Source organism: Pleurodeles waltl, chromosome 2_1 (genome assembly GCF_031143425.1).
Source record: "Pleurodeles waltl isolate 20211129_DDA chromosome 2_1, aPleWal1.hap1.20221129, whole genome shotgun sequence".
Taxonomy (NCBI): Eukaryota; Metazoa; Chordata; class Amphibia; order Caudata; family Salamandridae; genus Pleurodeles; species Pleurodeles waltl.
Genome location: NC_090438.1, coordinates 267,722,936 through 267,743,218, shown reverse-complemented (window position 1 = coordinate 267,743,218; position 20,283 = coordinate 267,722,936).

The window sequence follows — 20,283 nt, the reverse complement described above, 5'->3', positions numbered from 1 at the left end:
AAATGTGAGTGGAAGTCACAGAGTTCTGCTATGCGGGACTCTGTGAAGTGCTGAAGAATCTATGCTGCATTAGGTAGAGTTCCGGCGAGCGGGTGGTGTTTGAGAAGGTTATGGTGTTCATGCTAATTTTCAGGACCAGGAGTTTCTCCCGCACTGTAAAATCAGCACAAATTGCATCACCAGAGAGTGCTTACTTCTTTCTGCTGCTCGAGTTGATTTTTTACTTGAGCTGCAGCTTCTTGAACACGAGTGGTAGCTTTCTCAATGCTGTGGTTGCGACTGGCTACGACAGTCCACGTTCATAAATCTTGCTTGCACTCGCCAACATAGTGATTTCTCTCGCTCGCCCTAACCAACTTAACATTGATGAGCCGTGCAAAAGAAAAAACTACCCTCAGCGTAACTACGCTGAGCTTTTTGGAACTCGATGCTCCATGCAGCGCGTGGAGTGGTCAAGACTCTGCGGAGTGGAATTGTTCTCCACTCCTAGAAGATATCAGCTTCGGTGAAACCCTGTTCATTACTCAAGCAGACTTAATTATCACATTGCAATGAACAATTAAATGAAAAATGTGTATTTGAATCTGACTCTTATACTTAAAAAACTAAATAATTAAAAAACGTGGATAGTTGAAAGGAAAAATACATGAAAATCATAACATCCCAAAATCTAATAAAGTATATGAAACAAATGAATATATCATCAATATCATCAATTATGTCATGAGTGATGTAATATGTGAGTTCGTAAGGAGTACACTGTGGCCACAAGTAATCAATAGCTCAGTAAACAACAGCTGGTGAATTTCAGTGGTTTTTGTGTCTTAAACAATATTATTATGTATATATATATATACATACATACATGTATTTCCAAAGCAATGCGGTCAAGGTAGCGACGCGCTCTTCAGGTGGTGTGAAGCACAACGGCAGACCGTCCCCTCAATTGAATTGTAGAACAAAAGGAATATGTCAACGCACTGTGTTAAGACTTATTCCTTAATTTTATTCAGTGCAAAAAACAGTCTTCTTCCTAATTTACAAGTCCTTTCTCTCAGTTCATTTTAATATGCAATATGGGATTTGTAGTATATTACAGAAAAAATTAATTACTTTATATGTAACTGAATCCAAACATAATGTTACCACACAATGTATTTTTAAACAAAAAGATATATTAACAAAAAAATTTTTGCAAAATTAAATTAATAATGAATTAAAAAGAAAAGACTATAAATGTCAAAATTGTATAAGAAATTCTCAAGAATGGTTTGCTAGCCCACACAGAATATTTGAAAATTAAGAATTAATTCTTAATTAATTTTATTGTGCCTTCGATGTTTTTTCAGAGCCTGATTCACCTTCATATTAGAGATCTTTGAAATATATATTCATTAGAATAATCCAATGAATATTTGCAAATATCGATATAGTACCAAATTACAAGCTACAGAAAATGTATAAATGTACAAAAAGCTCCTCATCGTTATTCAATCCACAAGGTGTTTTTGTTCTCATTAGAATAATATATCTAGATTCCAACTGTCTTAACTTCCTTGTTCTATCACCACCCCTTTCATGTTCCGGAATGTGATCTATTCCATAGTATCTCAAAGTTTTCCAACTGTTAGTTTCATGCAGTTTTAAGTGTTTACTACTGCATAAGTGAAATCATTGTGTGTAATCGCTCTAATGTGTTCCAAAATTCTCTTTTTACGCATACAAATAGTACTGCCGACGTATTTTAAACCGCGGTGACATTCATTCGCGTAAACCGTGTATTTGGAATTACATGTAATTCTATGCTAAATTTGAATTTCTTTGGCAATTTAATCACTTCTTTTGATTTACCAGTCTAACATGTTTTGCAATTATTACATTTAATGAATCCAAGTTGTTGTTCTAGTAACCAGTTTTGTTCACTTTTTAATAAAAAGTGACTCCTCATTACATAAGGCTTAATTGATGCTGCTTTACGATATGTAATTAAAGGTCCTGAACCTACTTTAGACCCTAAGTCCGGATCCTTGCTAATCACATACCAGTGTTTGCATAAGATGTTCCTTATTAGCCCACTTTCCTTCATATAATTCATTATTATTCTCAAATTATTCTCATCATGTTTCTCTTCTCTCATATTAGTCTGTTTTGTGAATAATACGTCATCACAACTTATCGTTTTCATCCTTTCTAAATTCTTGTTCAAGATTTTGTGATTGTAACCTCTCCTTTTAAATCTTTGAATTGTTTCCTTAAATTTTATTTGTACCTCCTTTTCACTTGAACAATTCCTCCACATTCTTATTAACTCACCATATGGTATGCTTTTTATTAAAGGCTTAGGAAGAAAAATACAAGGTAATACACTATTAGTTGAGGTTTCTTTACGATATACTGTTGCCTCTAGTTTATCCATTTCAACATAAATAGTGATGTCCAAAAAAATAATTTACGTTTTACTTGTCTCACATGTGAATTATAGTCCAACATCATTGATGTTCAAAGCTGAAAAATATGTCATAAATTCATCCTGTGAACCATGCCAGATGATAAAAAGGTCATCAATAAACAGTACCCATGATGCAATCATGTCCATATACACATCATTGGTCTTGCCCCATGCTATTTCCCTTTCCCACCATCCCATTACTAGGTTGGCATAGTTTGGAGAAAGAGAAATGCCCATTGCTGTACCACACATTTGTTGATAAATCTCATGATTAAACATGAATATGTTATTCTTGAGACACATTTCTATCATAGAGAGTAACATCTTACAGTGCCCAAATTCTGTTATGCTTCTTTGCCTTAGGAAATATTCACAAGCTTTCAATCCAACTTCATGATTAATAGATGTGTATAGAGATACCACTTCAATTCTGACTAACAGATATTCATCACTCCAGTTTATATTTGTTAAAATTTTAAAAAAATCCCCTGAATCTTTTATATTTGACCGCAATGTTATTACAATAGGTGCCAGATAGAAATCTACATAATCAGATATCCTCTCATAGAGTGAGTCACATGCAGATACAATTGGTCTACCTGGCGGGACAGTTAATGATTTATGAATCTTTGGTAAAAAATAAATTGTAGGTAAAGTTGGATTTTCCTTTTTCAAAAATTTGTATTCATCAGTATTAAGCAACAATTGTTGATGCCAATCATCCAATTTTGAATGCAGTTGATAAACCATTCAATTTATTGGATTATGAGTGAGTTTTTTATAATTAAACTCATTATTTAATTGTCTATATGCTTCTGCAATGTAATTTTGTTTATTGAGAATCACAATGTTTCCACCCTTATCCTCTGGTTTAATCATAATTTCATTATTATTCATCAGATCTTTCAACGCCAAATGATCATTCTTGGTTAGATTTTCCCATAATCCATGATGTCTCCTCTTTTGCAATCTTTCTACATCTTCCAGCACAAGTTCTGAAAAAATATAAATTTTATTGCCCGGCAATAAAACTGGACAGAATTTTGATTTTTCCTTGAAATTACTAAATTTATGTTGTTTAGTATCAAAATCCAATTCTTGCAGAACTTCCACTTCAGTATATTCTTCGTCTTACAAATCATGATATAAGTCAGAAATGGTTTTTAAGTCCGAAATCTGACCAATACCTAATTCTACATTCTCTGATCCACTATTTGTATGCTCATCCTTATTAAATTCCATGCCTTGTGACTGCATTACATAAAATTTTGCTAATTTCAATTTTCTAATCAATTTGTAGATGTCAACTCGAGTGTCCACATAATTGGAATTAATTTCAGGACAGAATGAAAGACCCTTATTTAGTCTTCACTGTTCAGCTACTGTTAATTCATAGTCTGATAAATTGACCTCTAAATTAAATGTCTCTATTGTTTTTTCTGACTCCTGAGAGGATATCGTTTATTTTCTGTTTCTTTTGGCTCTCCTGGTTTTTCTCTTCTTTTTCCCGATCGATCTAAATTCTTTCCAAAACCTCGACCTCTGTTCCTTCCTCTTCCTCTTGTTAACCGTTGATCCAAATAGAGTACTTGCATCTCCTCTAAAAAAGTCTTCTTAATCACAGTATCATCATGTTCCAAGAATCCCTCTCCTTCATTCAATTCCACATCAGATTCACTTTGAATTTCACCACTATTCAAATTCTATTTTGCACTATTCCATTTTGCATCGTATTTTAAACTTTCAAATTTCTTTGCAAAAGTTAGAATTCTACCATATTTGTAATCTTTTTCATCTCTTATAAATTTGCTCTTTTTGCGTTCTTGCATGACATCTTTATATTTGTCCAATTTACTTTCCATATTTTTTCTTAATGACAGCTGTTCATTTTTGTCTCTATTAGTAGTCAACGTTTCTTCTAATTCCTTGATTTTCCTATGCGTTTCTTCTAAATCCAGCTTCACATACTTAATAAGAATCCACATCATATTTAATGAGCGTTGGGTATTATTTTCTTCCCGTTCCTTAAATAACTCTGGTTTAATTCCTGTGTACGTTGGTATTGTGAAAATGCGTAAGCCTCTTGGTATTCTATTGACTTCAATATATTTCTCAATTATATTATTTCCCAACTTTTATTGATTTCTCTTTTATAACATTTTTCTAGTTGAAAGAATTGCTATGTAAGAGACAAGTCTTTTTGTATATTTGCTTGTGTTGTCATCATTTCTGCTTCACTTCTCTGATTGCCTACATCGAATAACTCTATAGCCATTGTAGCACATTTCGTTTTCCTAGCTTCCACTCTCAATTAAATAAATACCCAGAGTTCGATACTGTTGCACTGAAAGGATTTCAAAGAATTGAAGTATTCTTTAACCTTAACTGCCCGTGTATTGGGAGTTTCCATACAATGTATTTCCTTGGGCCGCTTCAGCAAGCTCAGAGTTTAGTTGTTGATTATCAATTTAACGCGGTTGACCGTGGACTTACCCCTTTGCTCAGTCCTCACTTGAATGGTGTCCTCCGGCGCCGTCTCGTGACGCTGACTCAGGACCAGCATTAGATTTCTCGCATTTAACCTCTGTCGATGCCGGGCACTGTCTCTATTGTAAAATATTTCCGAAACAATGCGGTCAAGGTAGCGATGCACTCTTCAGCTGGTGCGAAGGGAAGACAGTCCCCTCAACTGAATTGTAGAACAAAAGGATTATGGCAACGCACTCTGTTAAGACTTATTCCTTCATTTTATTCAGTGCAAAAACCAACGCGTTTCGATGAAAAAGTCTTCTTCCAAGTTTACAAGTCCTTTCTCTCTGTTCATTTTCATATTGACACAACAGTGTCGCCAATACAGTGCATTGTGGGATTTGTAGTATATTACAGAAAAACCTATTACTTTATATGTAAATGAATATATAAATATATATATATATATATATATATATATATATATATATTATTTTTTTTTCAACCTCAACGCAGTCTTCAAAGCAAAGCACTCTGGCTGCTGGTGCTGGTGTAAGGGTCAAGACCGCGACCCTTAATATAGAATCACACAAGAGAAAAACACCGCACTCCCGGGGAATTCTTTAGCAAGTTGATTTAATGACAGGCAGAATTTCTTAAGCAGCATAAATCAAGCTCCATGACGCGTTTCGACATCTCGTCTTTATCAAATGGTTTAAAGTCTTTTTCAATGCTGTTTTAAAACGTCTGTCTTCAGTGCGCAGAGGCATTGTGGGATTTATATATATAAATGCTGAAAAAGGTAGGCTACTAGGTTTCAGTTTCTTAACTATCTCAGCCTGAAACAAAAGGCAAAAATAATCTAAAAAACCCCAGAAAGGATCCAAAATGTACAATTGTCAGTTTATAGTTATGCTATTTTGTTTAAGTGACCTGAAAAAAATTAAACATTTTCAGATTCTGGTGGTCAGGGCAAATTCATCAATTTTCTCCAGATGTCAATGGAGCAGGCATAAGGCTCTCACATACTGAGTAAGATGAGATCATAGCTAAAATTGGTGTCATTGATGATGCTGAAGGTGAAGCTGTAATAGCTTGCAAAATACCTCCAATTAAATCTGGCAATGTTGGTCCTGTTGGTATTGATGATGAAGCTTGCTTATTTTAGAAAACAATGCCAGTGGATTCAGAAAACACAGTAACAGTCAGTGGTCTGATTCTTACCAGATTTGGCATAGAAGATGACAATGCAGGTGCTGTTGGCATTGATGGATCTTCATATCTTGCTTGTCTATCAAAAGCTAACTGCATTGCATTACAACATGGTTGATTCATACTTATTGGTTGGATCACTTTTCTCATTTTAAGTGACATTTGTCTAGTGGCACATCAAAATAAACTGTATAAAAGCAATTTAAGCACTAAAAAGTAGGTCACATTTGAAGAGCTTGGAATTTATGAAATGCCAAAGTTCAATTCTCCCCTATTTTATTACATAGGTCTACTCCAAAGTAAGATGCCATTGTATAACAATAATATTGCTCATTCAGGTAGATGTATTCTCAATTTACATTGGCAATCATGTAGGATTGACTTATTTTCTAAGAAAAAAAAATTATCTGCACAAACAACTGTCTGAAGTGTGGTTAAAATTCAACCAACCAGATTTGAAAACAGCAAACTGAAGGAAAAAGGAAGGAATGAATCAAAAAATAGTCCATGAGCCAGTCAACAAGCGAGATCCAGTTACTTTGAAACAAGTAGTTCATGCATGAAAGTTGGTGTAAATAAGCCAGCAAAATGTGTAGGGAATTGAGTCTTCAGTAGTTGTTGAATCTCAGATGCAGACTGGGATGTTTGAAGGTCAAATGTATCTGCTGCAGAAGGTAAAAGCAGCTCTTTATATGTCAGGATCTCATCAAGAATATTTAATTTATCAGTGTGTGTATCTTTCATGTCTATTTGTATCCAAGGGGCACATTTAAACAATGTATTTGGAGGAGGAAGTAATATAAAACCACAATAGTGTTTTTGAACTATTAGCGCACAAATGTAATGTGGGTCAAACAACAGCAAATTTCATTTGTTCTAATTAGATACAAGTAATTTCCTAGGAGTGCATATGCAGGACATAGCCCTCTCCACACATTTTGCCTTAAGTCATCCTGTTTGCTTAATTTGTTTTTGTTGGCTTTAGGACTCTGGGCACTTCACAATTATTACCCAGTACTGACAGTTTGCTCTCTTTCCCTAACACATGATAACATTGGATAACACCTAAATTCCACATTCCATGTACTTGTTGTGGGAAAACTGGGCTAATTTGCAGAAGTCCCCAACTTTTTCCCCCATTTTTCACTAATGGGGGTGTTTTTCTGACTCTGATGGAGCCCTGAGCACTGCTACCCAGTCCCAGGGCCTTTGCTCTGATTAAAATGATTACGCAAATTAGGCTAATTATAATTGGCTGTGTCAGCCTACCTGTCAGTCCCTAGTATATGGTATGGCATGTAGGTTTAGGGACCCCAACATAGGTGGTGCACTCATAGGTGCACTGCTCTGATGCTCAGGGACATGTTAAATGCAGGTCTGCCTTGCTGGCTGCTTTTAAGTTAACGCTAAACCCCAAATTGAACTTTGGAATTAAAAGTACTTCCAAAGTCTTATACTACCTTATGTTTTGCCTAGAAGTCACCCCTAAGGAATGCCCTGGTGCCCCCATGGTTAAATGTGTTGTAACTATAAGCAGGGACATTATAACAATTGTTTTCTAAGCTATGGTGAGGGGAAAATAGCTAAAGTTATTCCCCCTATTGTAGTGAATGGGCTCCATAGGCTAACATGAGGAGACTGTATTTTTAATTTATAAAGTCTCAAAAGGAGCTAAATATGTCATGTTTAGTATCAAACTTATTGTTATAATAAATCAAAAAACTTGTCAATGTTGAATTTAATATAACTAACTCATGGAAAGAGTTTTAGAACTCTACCTGAAAGTTGTCAAATTCGGCCCTGTAGTGTCCTTCTCTGATTGGCCAGCAGTCTCGCCCGGCTGCCTTGAAGTGGTGTGAAGTGGCCTGGGCTGACCACAGAGGGAGTACCTGGGGGAGGAGAACTGCCTCAGCAGATGTTGAAACAGGATGGGGTGAGAGCAGCTAAACTTTACTTCAAAGGAGGGAAGGACTTTTGGGCCTGCAAGTGGACCTCCCCCATTTCCCCAAAACCAGACAGCCAGGTGCCCCTTGAATAGATTAGGAGAGAGCAAAGGCCTGCAGTGATTGGCCAAGATCCCCCCAGCTTTCTACTCCAGGTGCAGAAATAAAATTGGCAGACATGCACCCCCACTTCAGATCCCTAAAAGGAACAAGACTGCCCTGCTGGACCTCTGATCTGCACCTGGACATGGCACTCTGAACGACTGCACCAGCTGCAAACTTGGGCTTCACCACTAAAAGGACTTCACCTATCTTGAGCTGCTTCAAGAAGGGACTCCCTGTTTGCTACAGATAGAAAATAGCTGACCAGAGTCCCCTGCATCAAGCCTGAATAAACTGACTAAGTGACCAGTGGTCATTTTTGGATTTGAGCTGGATGCATTCTGGGAGTTGGAGTCCTAATCCTCAAGAAGCAACTCAGAGCCTCTGGAACCTTGAGGTGAGTTGTGGACTTCTAAAGGACATTCAAAGACCTTCTGGAAAAGATAAAGATGTTTGGATGTTTGGAGAAGGTTTGAGCATCTTTGAAAAAAGTTCTATACTTCGGCCGACTCGGTGTCATGAGTCAAGCCTGCTTATGTGGACCACGACCTGGCCTGACTTGCAGGTTGATCTTGCTGAAAAGCTCCAGATGCCCAGACTTCCAGGATTTCATGGGGAGCCCGTGGAAAGGCAATCTGATGACGTTGACTCAAAATTGGCTTGCTGTGGAGGGTCGCCTGTCGTCAGAGAGAAAAAGCTCAGAGAAAGGTTTCTAAGTCCAAAAGTAAAAAGTTGACCAAGGCTTCCCACGCAACCTATTTAAAGAGGGCTCCAGGGAGGTCAGCTTCAATTTCAAATACATCCCAGACGAAGATTTCCATCACAAAAAATGTCTAAATCTGAACGTAGAGTCCTTCACTGTGGTCTTCTGCAATGCGTATCGGAAGAAGGCTCCAGGGGGGTTGGATCCGACTTGTGACTTCTTCCCAGTGAACAAAATCTTAAAGAAAAATACTAAGTCCAAATGTAAAACTTTGACTGAGGTCTCCCACTCACTGCAGCCAAGCGGGGCTCCATCGCGGTCGGCCTCAATGATGTTATCAAAGATGTCATGAGTTCCGTAATTTGTGGGGTAAATAGCAGTGCATGGCGTGGATGCAAGTTATAGTTAACTTAGGGCACAAGTTACAGTTACGTGAGATAACTCTAACTATAACAGGTGAATTTCAATGGTTTTGTACATTTAAAATGTCAGCCTAATTATAACATCCCTGTAATCTTTGTTTTTTTAAGTGACTATATACATATTGACTTAACTATAACTTGTGCCTTTGCCATGCACAGTTTTCTTATCAATAATATTATTGCAAACGTTGCAGTGATATCAAAGATGCCATACAAGATCTCATCAATGACATGATATGTGGAGTAATTAGCTGTGCATGGCAAAGGCACGAGTTATAGTTACCTTAGGGTGCGAGTTATAGTTACTTGAAAGAATTCTAACTATAACTGCTGAATTTCTATGGTTTGTATGAGTAAATTCAGAACCTAACTGTAACAGCCGTGTAACCTTTGTTTTTTTCCAGTGAATTTTTATGGTTTTTTAATGTAAAGTAATTTTAATTTGTTAATCCAACCACTGCCATGCATGGCCGAAGGTCATGCACAGTGGGGATTGGTCGCAAGGCCTGACCTTGCAGCCAGACCTTGCAGCCACACCCTTATAACCAGCCAAAATCCTGTGCCACGCATGGCCTTTGGGTATGCAAATCACAGGTTGGCCACAGGGCCTGTCTCTGTCATTGGATGTGTGAGTGGGTATGTGAGAGTCTGAGTGGGTCTGAAAGTGGGTGAATGAGTCTATGAATGGGTCTGAAGGGAGCACCTTGAGACCCTCTGACTGGTGGTAGTGCGCTCTACAAATACTTGATTGATTGATTGATTGATTGTGTGAGTGGGTGCATGAGCCTCTGAGTGCATGTATGAGTGAATCAATTAGTGTATGAACGTGCCTGTGTTTCTTCTTTCAAAGTTTTCCATAATTGTGAATATTTTGCAAACAGTTTGTGGATATTCATGAAAATTTGTGAAATACCGCACGCCATTGTGCAAAATTACATTCAACCTATAATTTGCCCCTAGAACACACCTATATCACACCCCTGGGGTCAGAGTACCTACACCTTGACCCCTTATGCCACTTTCAATTTCAATTTTCAGCCTTGGGCACCATGTCGCATAAAAGAAAATGGCAGTTGTAACTTTCTAGGTTGTGGTCAGCCAATTGCAACCTTCTTTTTGCATGCGTATTTGCAAATATACACAAATTTCATGATTAACAATTATGAACATTCATTTGCCCTTAAATATCTACTAAACTACTGAACAGATTCACACCAAAAAACAAAAAGCACACTCTGCATACCGGCAACTAGTTTTCTTCCACATTTGGTGTAATTCCGTCCAGTGGTTTGGGCTGTAGACGTGTTGACAGGTCCTATGGGAAGTAACATGGGAAATACAAAATTTTTAGTCCCCTTTTTCTTGGCCCCCGCTTGACAGATCACCCTGAAACTTTCTGTGAGCAACAAGAATCAAAGGGCCACTTTTTCTCAAAAATGGTGTGAAGATTCGTCAAACAGTGCCAAAGATATAGGCAAGTCAAAAAAACGCTCTTCCTATGGAAACATGGTCCTAACTATTACTACCTACTGGTGACTGCCTGTAGTTATTATTACCTACTCTTGGTCACCAATAGGTAGTTATAGTTAACTGTGATGATGAGGAACAATTGGACCAAGACAAGCAGCACTGGATCACAGGCGCCAACTGACACCTCCCCCTCACTTCAAGCAAAGCCATGGTTTAGTCTCACCCAGCAAACTGTATATCTAAGTTGGGGCTCTTCTCTCCCACTGACCATTTCACCTTAGTTATTGCATTTTTGATGATTTGTTGTACACTTCCAGCTCTCAGTGAATTCACAAAAATCCCCAGGTGTATACATCAAAATCTATGAACCTTGTAAATTTCTGTTTGTGCTACTATTGCCCCACATTCACAATGGCACACTGTCTATTTAATGATCAGGTACTTGGTTTTTGAAAGGGATACATGACATCAGCGGTAAAGGGTTACATTCATATTGAATAATGTTTAGTGCTGCAGTACTTGGTCCTAATGATTTAGGCCTGTGTTTCTGTGCTATGTTAAATCAGTGGGCTTGGTCCTTTGCAGATTGAAAGGGGGTGGTCTGAGATCAGATTTGATAGATTTAGAGTTTACTAAAACTTGCAGTCTTTAGTTCTCTCTTGAATCTATAGCCTCTTGGTTTGATTCCGAGTATTAATGTCAACTTTTTACATAGTTCATCTCCATAAGGTCGAATGGCTGGTTTAGAAGTGGATTTTAGGATGCTGCGATTAAAATACATCGAGAGAAAAGCATTGTCAGAATTGCAAAATGGCCAGTCTATAGTAATAAAACAGACTGATAAAGGAGGGGCATTTGTAATTTGGCCCACTGATGAATACAAAAGAGAAGAATACAGACAACCCTAAATTCTACCATTGACTTCCAAAAGATCCCACTAAAGAACTTCAGGGTGAAACTGAAGCTATGGTAAAACAGGCCTTTGAGGAGGGATTGATTGGATGGAAAGAGTTTAAATTCCTTGTCAATAGCAACCCCTCAGTTCCTGTGTTGAATCTATTACATAACTTGCTTAAGAGCAAAGAGAGGCCCCCAGGTCACCCAATAGTATCAGGCTGTGATTCAGTGCTAGATGCAATTGCTAAATGTGTTTATTTGTATTTGAAGCCTTTGGTACAACAAGCGCCTTCATATTTGAAGGACATCACTGATTTCATTAATAAAATTGAAGACCTAGATTTTAATCCAGAATATCAAATGTTCATCACACTAGATGTGGTAACCCTTTATATGCAGGTCTCCCAAGAAGATGGTCTAGATGCAATGGAGCTATTTCTAGAGAGTAGGCCAATGACCCACCTGGTTTGTACTGATTTCATATTGAAATTAGCTCAGTTTGCTTTGAAAAGAAACTCATTCAAATTTGATAATGAGTTTTTGGTGCAGGTAAAAAGGACAGCGATGGGTTGTCCATTTGCCACAGAATTAGCAGTTCTGTACATGGCACTGTTTGAAGAACAGTTTGTCTACAACAACAACCCTTTTGTGCAAAGTATTGTTAAATGGTTCAGATATTTCAATTATATTTTTTGTGTTTGGACAGGAACAGCTGACTCATTGAATTTACAATTTGGTTGAATCAGAGGTGAAATGATATTGAATTCAGTTCAACCAGCAGCTGTCAAACTTTTGCTTTTTTGGATGTTGAGGTAATTTGTGTTGCTGCAAAATTAAAAACTGCACTTTACACAAAGCCCACTGGCCGAAACAAGACATTATTCAAGCCATCACCCTAGTAGCCTTTGTGACAATTTGCCCTATGGGAAGTTATTACAAATTTGACATCATTGATTAGAAAAAGGAGCATATTTTGAACATGCTCTTAATTTGTGTAGTAGAATAAGAGAGGGAGGTTATCCCAAACAATGAGTCAAAAAACTCTATGAAACGAGCAAGGTGGACACCAAGGGAAACATTGTTGATAAAACAAAATAGGGCCATTTCTGAACGGTTGGTTTGTGTATCGACTTTCGGTCCCCAAACCAACAACTTCAAGAAAACTGACATTTGATTGCCAATCTTGACAAATCATTTGAGAGACTTTTGTTTGCATTACAAAAAAGACCACAGTATAGGCAGCCACGTGGTATATGCATGCACACCATTGGTTTCTGTTAGAAGAGACTTGCACCAAGTTTAGAACCCTCTGGAAGGTTTGTGTTTGTTGCAGTTCTAGCATTGAAGGGAATGAGTTTGTGCATACAAATATTAAATGGAGTTAACTTGAACTATCAAATTGTAAACCAAAAGTGTTGCTTATGGAATTTTGAGACCTTGTAAAAATTGTACATTGGTAAGACTGCTCAAGAAGTGAGACAAAGGATCATCTAACACAGGTCTCGAATAAGACGCAAGGTCATTGTCGCACCATTGGTGAGCCATTTCTTAGAAAACCATCAATCAGAAAAATATTTGAAATGGTCTGTTTTGGCAGTGGTAACTGTTGGTCAGAGAGGAAGTGATCTAGATGTATAACTCATGAGGAATGAAGCCCTTTTAATTTTGAGATTCAACACCCCAGTAGATGGCCCCAACGAATTTAATAATTTGCACAATTTACTGTAATTTTTTGGGGGAGTTGAAAAGGGGACAGTGGGATTGTGGTTAAAGGATGATTTGTTTGCTATCAGTTGGGTATTGTTATTCATTAATGGGAGTTTGTAATCCACTTTATCTGTGCTCATGGGGACTAGTCCCACTTGATGGAGCGGTTGGTGTTCTGTAGGTGTAAGTGGTTAATGTAATTTGGGTCTTTGAAGGCTTCCAAATACTATATATTTTCCCGTGACCTGGGGAAGAGCCATGGCGCTGGACTTTTGTGGTATGTGGTTAAGGGAAGCAGCAGGTAGTTAGGTTCTGATCATTCTTTATGAAGTTCCAATAGTGAATCTCGTGTATTGTCCTACCCTGATTTAATGTCAAGTGTACATGGTGAAGAGTGATTTTGTAAGATTTAGGACATTGGCTCTTGATTGTTAGGTTCAGTGCGGTCATAATTGTTTGGACTACAGGTCCCAGAATCCCCTATGAACAAGATCATGGTTTCCAAACACGGTTTGTTGATTTTATAGGTTTTGGCTGTCATTCGACCCAAGAAAACCATTTAGGTATTAGCAATTTTCACCATGAGTTGTCTGTTGTAGTTTTGTCAAGCTAGTAATAGTTCATGGTTGTTACATACATTTAAGTAACGTAATTAGATTCTTTGTCACACTGGTTCCGTCAAGGCATGGAGTTGACACGCATTTGGTGCTCACGAATGAGTGAACAAACGTTGCACAATAAATCACATTCCACTCCTTTATTTAATGTAGCAAAAAGGACACTTTATTAAGACAGGTAATGTAGCATCAAATTCATTAATACAAGCATTGTAATTAATTCAACCTTGCTAATACATCAAAAGTCTAACCATTCCCCCCACTCTTAAAGTCCCCAATTTGCTCAAACATTGCTTCAAGAAAGATCCCCCATTCTCTTCCACCTTTTCCCATTCTTCCTTCATTCACCGCCTTTTAGTTGCATTTCCCAATCATGCATCCCCAAGTTATCGGCTATAGTGTTGTTCAAAGGCACATCATTTAGTCTTCCCCTCCACTGTGTCCTGTCCTCCTCCCACTGAGGGATGGATAAGTCCGGTCCAGATGTCCACCTCCACCCAAAAAACTGCCACCCAGGAAAACCAAAGAGTTTTCCTGCCCCACCAAAATGTAAGTGTGTGACTGATTTTAAGCTTCAACTGGAACACCCTAACTTTTCATTCCACAATTTTTCAAACAATTCCCTCAATTCCAGTAAATAATAAGCTTGCCCCAATCTTGATAGATGAATACCATCATAACAAAACAGTCTTGCATCACTTTCAACAATATTTCTGTGGTCTAGTACTGTAACACCAATTTTGGAACAAAAATCCCTCATTGCCCTATTTAATTTTCTTCTTGCCTTATCAATTGCCAAGTGATTCTTTGCACCTTTCCACTGTTTCTGGGATAAAAATTCTGTCCAGATTAAACATGATCCCCCCCAATTATCTTTTTATCACAGATAAGACCACTTCAATTTGTTGTATCAGAGTTAGACCAAATAATTGTACTAGATTGTTTTCACTTAGATGTGTGACTAACATATCCGGACATCCTCTATTCGAACAGAGCTCGTCTAAAGTAGGCAGCAGACTCCCCCAACACATCCCACTCTTTCCTTTCCATAAAACCTTGTGTCTAGAACTTGGAAGTCCGAGTGAACAGCCAAAAATGTGTTGTTCTGCATACAATGCTCCCCATTTTATGAAGGAATGTCCAACTATCCACGTAATCTTTTTGTATTGACAAAGGACCATGTACAGAACCTAATATTTAAAGAAAAAAAGGGGGGTAGTGAATTAACAAAAATTATTATATGAAATCATGTTTGTTTTCTGACATATTACTCACAACAATTTGATTTCTATCTTCCAATTCTTTTTCTATCTGACCATGACAAACCCAATGTTGCTGCCTCTGTGGCTGCTCCAATTCGAAAGGAATGTGTCCCATACAGGGGTCCTTACCTATTATCTTTAATGCTAATCTCAATACTGCTAACAAATTAGCAATAGAAATTTGTTTAACATTTGCATGGCAAACAATTTCACTCGATTTGTTACCTCTTCTGCTATGAAAATAATTCCATTCCTCAACTGGACAACAACCATCTAAGCCGCTTTTATTTAACCATTCACTTTTCCCTCTACCTAACTGGTCAGTTTTGGATGTTTTTAACCAAATTCTTGTCCGTGTATGTTCAGTGACAACGTCATCACCATAACATGCATAGCCTGAACAAAGAAGTCTCAGACTCATCATAATAACAAAAGGATAACTGAAGTAGCAGTTTCTGCAAAAGTTGAAAAGTTATTGGTTCTCTTAACCATTCCGTGCTCTTATGTTCCTTACTCCAACCTAACTTTCTAACTAAAAAGCTCTCAACAGGATCATGACCCGAACATAACTGACCATAAATAGAAATGCCTGCTAATTTACCTGAAATTGTTATGTGTGACAAGCCTTTGTCTATCAAATGTAACACAAAATCTAAGATTACCTTTCTTTAGAAATCATGGCTCCAGTACATTGTTTATTGTTGTCAAACTTTACAAATTCAATCCAAGCTTGCCGATAACTTCTTCTGGTGGATGTTTCTAATGAATTCTCTACCATCTCCACTATTCTCATTCCTCCCATGCCCAAACGCTCTGCGGGATCTGAGCCTTGCTGTAGTCTGCACCCAGTGCCAGGTTTAAAAACTTCTGCCAATTAAAATGAGACAGAGCACCTGCAATCTTATTAATTGCACCAGGAATGTGTCTAGCCTTAAATACAATATTCAGCTGCAAACACTTTAACTTAAAAGCTCTTAATATATGCAACACGTTTAAATCTCTTGCTTTCTGCATGTTTATTAAATCAACCACTGCTTTATTATCAACTTTAAACTTTACTGTTCATTTTTAAAATTCTTCAACTCATACATACGTAGCCACAATCAAGGGGAAGAATTCTATAAATGCAATACTGTGCCCTTGTGACAACCAATGATCTGTCAAACTCTCGGCACACCAACGTCCTTCCCAAAATATGCCAAATCCTTTGGAACCTGCTGCATCATAGTAAATTTGAATTTGCCATAATAAATCTTCCTCCATGAAATACAGTGAGAAACCATTGAAATCTTTCAGAAACTTCAGCCATATAACAAGATCAGCTCTGATTGCCATTGAAATTCTTACCTGATGATGTGGTGGAGACACTCAAGACATGATCAGACCCAAGCACCTACAAAAGGTCCTACCTGCCCTGACAACTCTGCATGCTAAATGTAAATAATCTAGAAATTTCTGCACCTTCTGAAGCTTCAATTTCTTTCTATCAATCACTGACATCAAAAATTACTTTATCTCTTGTACCTTTGCAGCAGGAATCACAGCTATCATTTCTAAGGTATCAATTTCAATCCCCAAGAATGCCACTCTAGTACATGGGCCTTCTGTTTTTTCTGGGGCCAATGGTACACCAAGCTGTGTGTCATGTCCTGAAAATTCTGTAACACTTTAAAACAATTGTTAGTGTTACTTTCCCCAACAAAAAGGAAATCATCTAGATAATGGCATACAAGGTTGTGACCACTCACTTTTTTAAACTGCCATTGTAGAAAAGTACTAAATGTTTCAAACAAAGCCCATGATATTGAACACCCCATTGGAAGGACTTTATCTACGGAAAAAGTGACTCTAACTTGCATTCCAAGTAATTTAAAGCCATCAGGTTGTATAGCTAATAATCTACATCCAGATTGAATATCACTCTTTGCCATGACAGCAGCTCTTCCTGCTGTTCTTACCAATTTAAGAGAATCGTCGTCGCTACAATCTAAGGCCCATATTTATACTTTTTTAGCGCCGCATTTGTGCTGCTTTTTGACGCAAAAGCGGTGCAAACTAACAAAATATAAATGTATTTTGTTAGTTTGCGCCGCTTTTGCATCAAAATGCGGAGCAAATGCAGTGCTAAAAAAATATAAATATGGGCCTAAATGTGAAATAAAATCATTTACTGATTGACCCTCTGGCCAAGACAAATGATGTATCAGTCTATATTCACCTCGCGTTTTCTTAGGCACAGCGCCCAACCGGTAAACAATAAGATTATGTAGAGGCCATTGTGAAAATGGGCCAGCAATCCTACCTGCTTTTAACTCTGAATTTAGCTTATGCTGTGAAATATCTGGTAATTCTTTTCCTGATTTAAGATTATCTGCCCATCTTCTTAGCCTTGGCCCTTGATAACCGATCTTAAAACCGCATTTGAAACCCCAGAATAGTTTGGATGCTGCCTCTCTTTCTGGGTAACGGCCCAACCACTGCTCTAATACCTCAAACCTAATTGGGGTGTGAGCCTTTCTGCGTAAATTGAAAGTGATGACCTCTGCCCTTTTGCATTCTACAATGTTCCCCACAGAACTTTAAGGCTGCAAAACATTGAGTGAGTGCAAGTTTGCCCCCGCAGTGTGAACACTCGTTTTTATAACGGCAAAATTGCCTACTGCAAAATCCCCTGTTATAATTCCAGTAGCATAATGCATAGGATGTTTGCCTTTTTCCACACCACCCCGCCCCAGCTTGGGAGGGACTATCTTGAAAAGACCGGTAAGTTATTGGTAAACCACTAGCTGTATGGACTGTGGCTGGGGGCTGTGTTGATGACATCCATTGTAGCCACAATTCGGAGTCTACATCTCCCCAGGGCTTAGCATTATTTAAACTAACCATGGCCCTGAACTCTTCATTGTAGCTCATCCAAGCGTACCCACTAAAATGCATTGTGCTTTTCTTGTGATATCTATATATTTAAAAATAGCCACTGCTCTGTCCTGATGCCATTTACAGTCTACGCTTGCATATATCAGAAATGCAGATATCCAGTTTTCAATTGCTTTGTGGACACTTGGCCTCTAGCTAGTTCCCACTCCTCTTCCTTAGAGCCTTTATTTGCTTGTATATCCTAATGTAATAATTTAAAGATGTATAGAAACTCATGCTTCCATATCCTGTTCTTGTTTTTTTCTTATATATGAGAGCCCAAAAGCATGGCAATTCCCATACATGGAAGCCTCTTATTTATAGTCTTATTACCATCGTATTCCTCTAGCTTTTCAACCTGTACCTCCTTATTTTCACTTTTATCACTTTGTATTTCTTTGTCACAGGTTGACTTTCTTGCTTCTATTTCATTACCTTGTTTCTTAGTAACACAGTACCCTCTGGAATGTGTAACTGTAACTGACTCTTTAAATAACACTTCGTCTCCAATACCTATTGAGCTTTCATCATGTTTTGTTCTTTTATCAGACCACTAAGCTTCCCTGCCTTTAGGCAGATGTGCTGACCTTCTTATCACTTCTTCTTAGCATGCCTATTAAATTTTGTTTCCCATCCTTCCGTATAATTGCTTCGTCCACACCAGACTTCTACAATACACCAAAAACACTTTGTTGTCTCTTGAATCAAACACCAACCCCCCTTGAGCATCCCCCTCTTTCTCTCGAGCCACACAGTCCCATTCTCTCAATTCTCCTTCTTCCAATTCTTCGCTCTCAGGATCATAATCCAACTCTTCATCCTCCGAGATCTGATACCCACAAACACTTGTGCCCGGCCTTTCAGAATCCCCAACACCACCATCATACAACCTCCATTGTGCAGCTAACAACTGCATTTCTTGCTCCCTCAGTGAAGGAAAACACGCTAGTGATCTTCCTTTTTTCTTCAGACCAATGTGTACTAGCCGCTTCCTGCTCTGTTGGTGTCTGTGGATGAGTTCTGTTCCTTGATGTGTTCTTCTTGATCAGGCCACTTTGACCTGAAAACGCTTATGTGCCAAGCTCACTGTCTACCCTATAATCTTTAAACTTCTCTACCTCTACGTTTGTGTCATCCACCCACACCCAATGCCCTGCTTCATTTGTATTTTCGACCTGACCTTTATGTGAGAACAACTGCTTATCTAAATTCTCTGTTTGCTCACCTGAGAAAGTGCCACATTCCCTCGCTAAGCAATGCTGATTTTTGTTAAGCTTAATAGACCCCACCTGAGGCCTAGGAGAAAAAGTGCATTCTGAACATTTTATGTGATGTCCCTTAGAGTCTGTATTTTTTGTTTGATTGATTCCAATACTTAAATTGTCATCAAGTTTATTCAAGCAATTCTTCACTGTAGAAAATGCAACTTTCTGCAAAGAACTGCGCCCGGGGTTTATATTTTCTATTGACGATTCGAGAAAACTGCTCCTCATTAATAAAATGTTTCCTGAATTATTAGAAATTACCAATTCTTTACATTTCTCCCAAGATGCTATTTCAAATTTGTTAGACAAATTATAATGCTCATTTGCCCCAAAACAACGTCTTTTCATATCGGTCTACATATCACTACTCAATGAGCAAGATGACCCTTCACCGCAGGCTCCACTAACAACAACAGAGTCAGTTGATTCGATGTGATTGCCTGGGGAAGCCACCGACTTCTTTGATCAAAATACCTCAAAATTGCTTTGGGACACACCCTCCTCCATGACAGAAGTGGTACCTGCTGACAAACCCGGCTCCGTCTTGTGAGTTCCTCCCTTACACCGAGCCACTCCCCCAAGGACCCGCCTATTTATTGTGAAGGAGACATTTTGCAGTTGCTTTTTCGCCCACTCTGCCTCGCATGCTAAATTCTCCTCAGTAGAACAGCCTGCCACCTTCAATCAATCAGTCTATCAATCAAGCATTTGTTAAGTGCACTACTCACCCAATAGGGTCTCAAGGCGCTGGGGGGGTGCTACTGCTCCAATAGCCAGGTCTTGAGACGCTTCCTGAAGGTCAGAAGGTCCTGGGTCAGACGTAGGTTGATGGGGAGGGAGTTCCAGGTC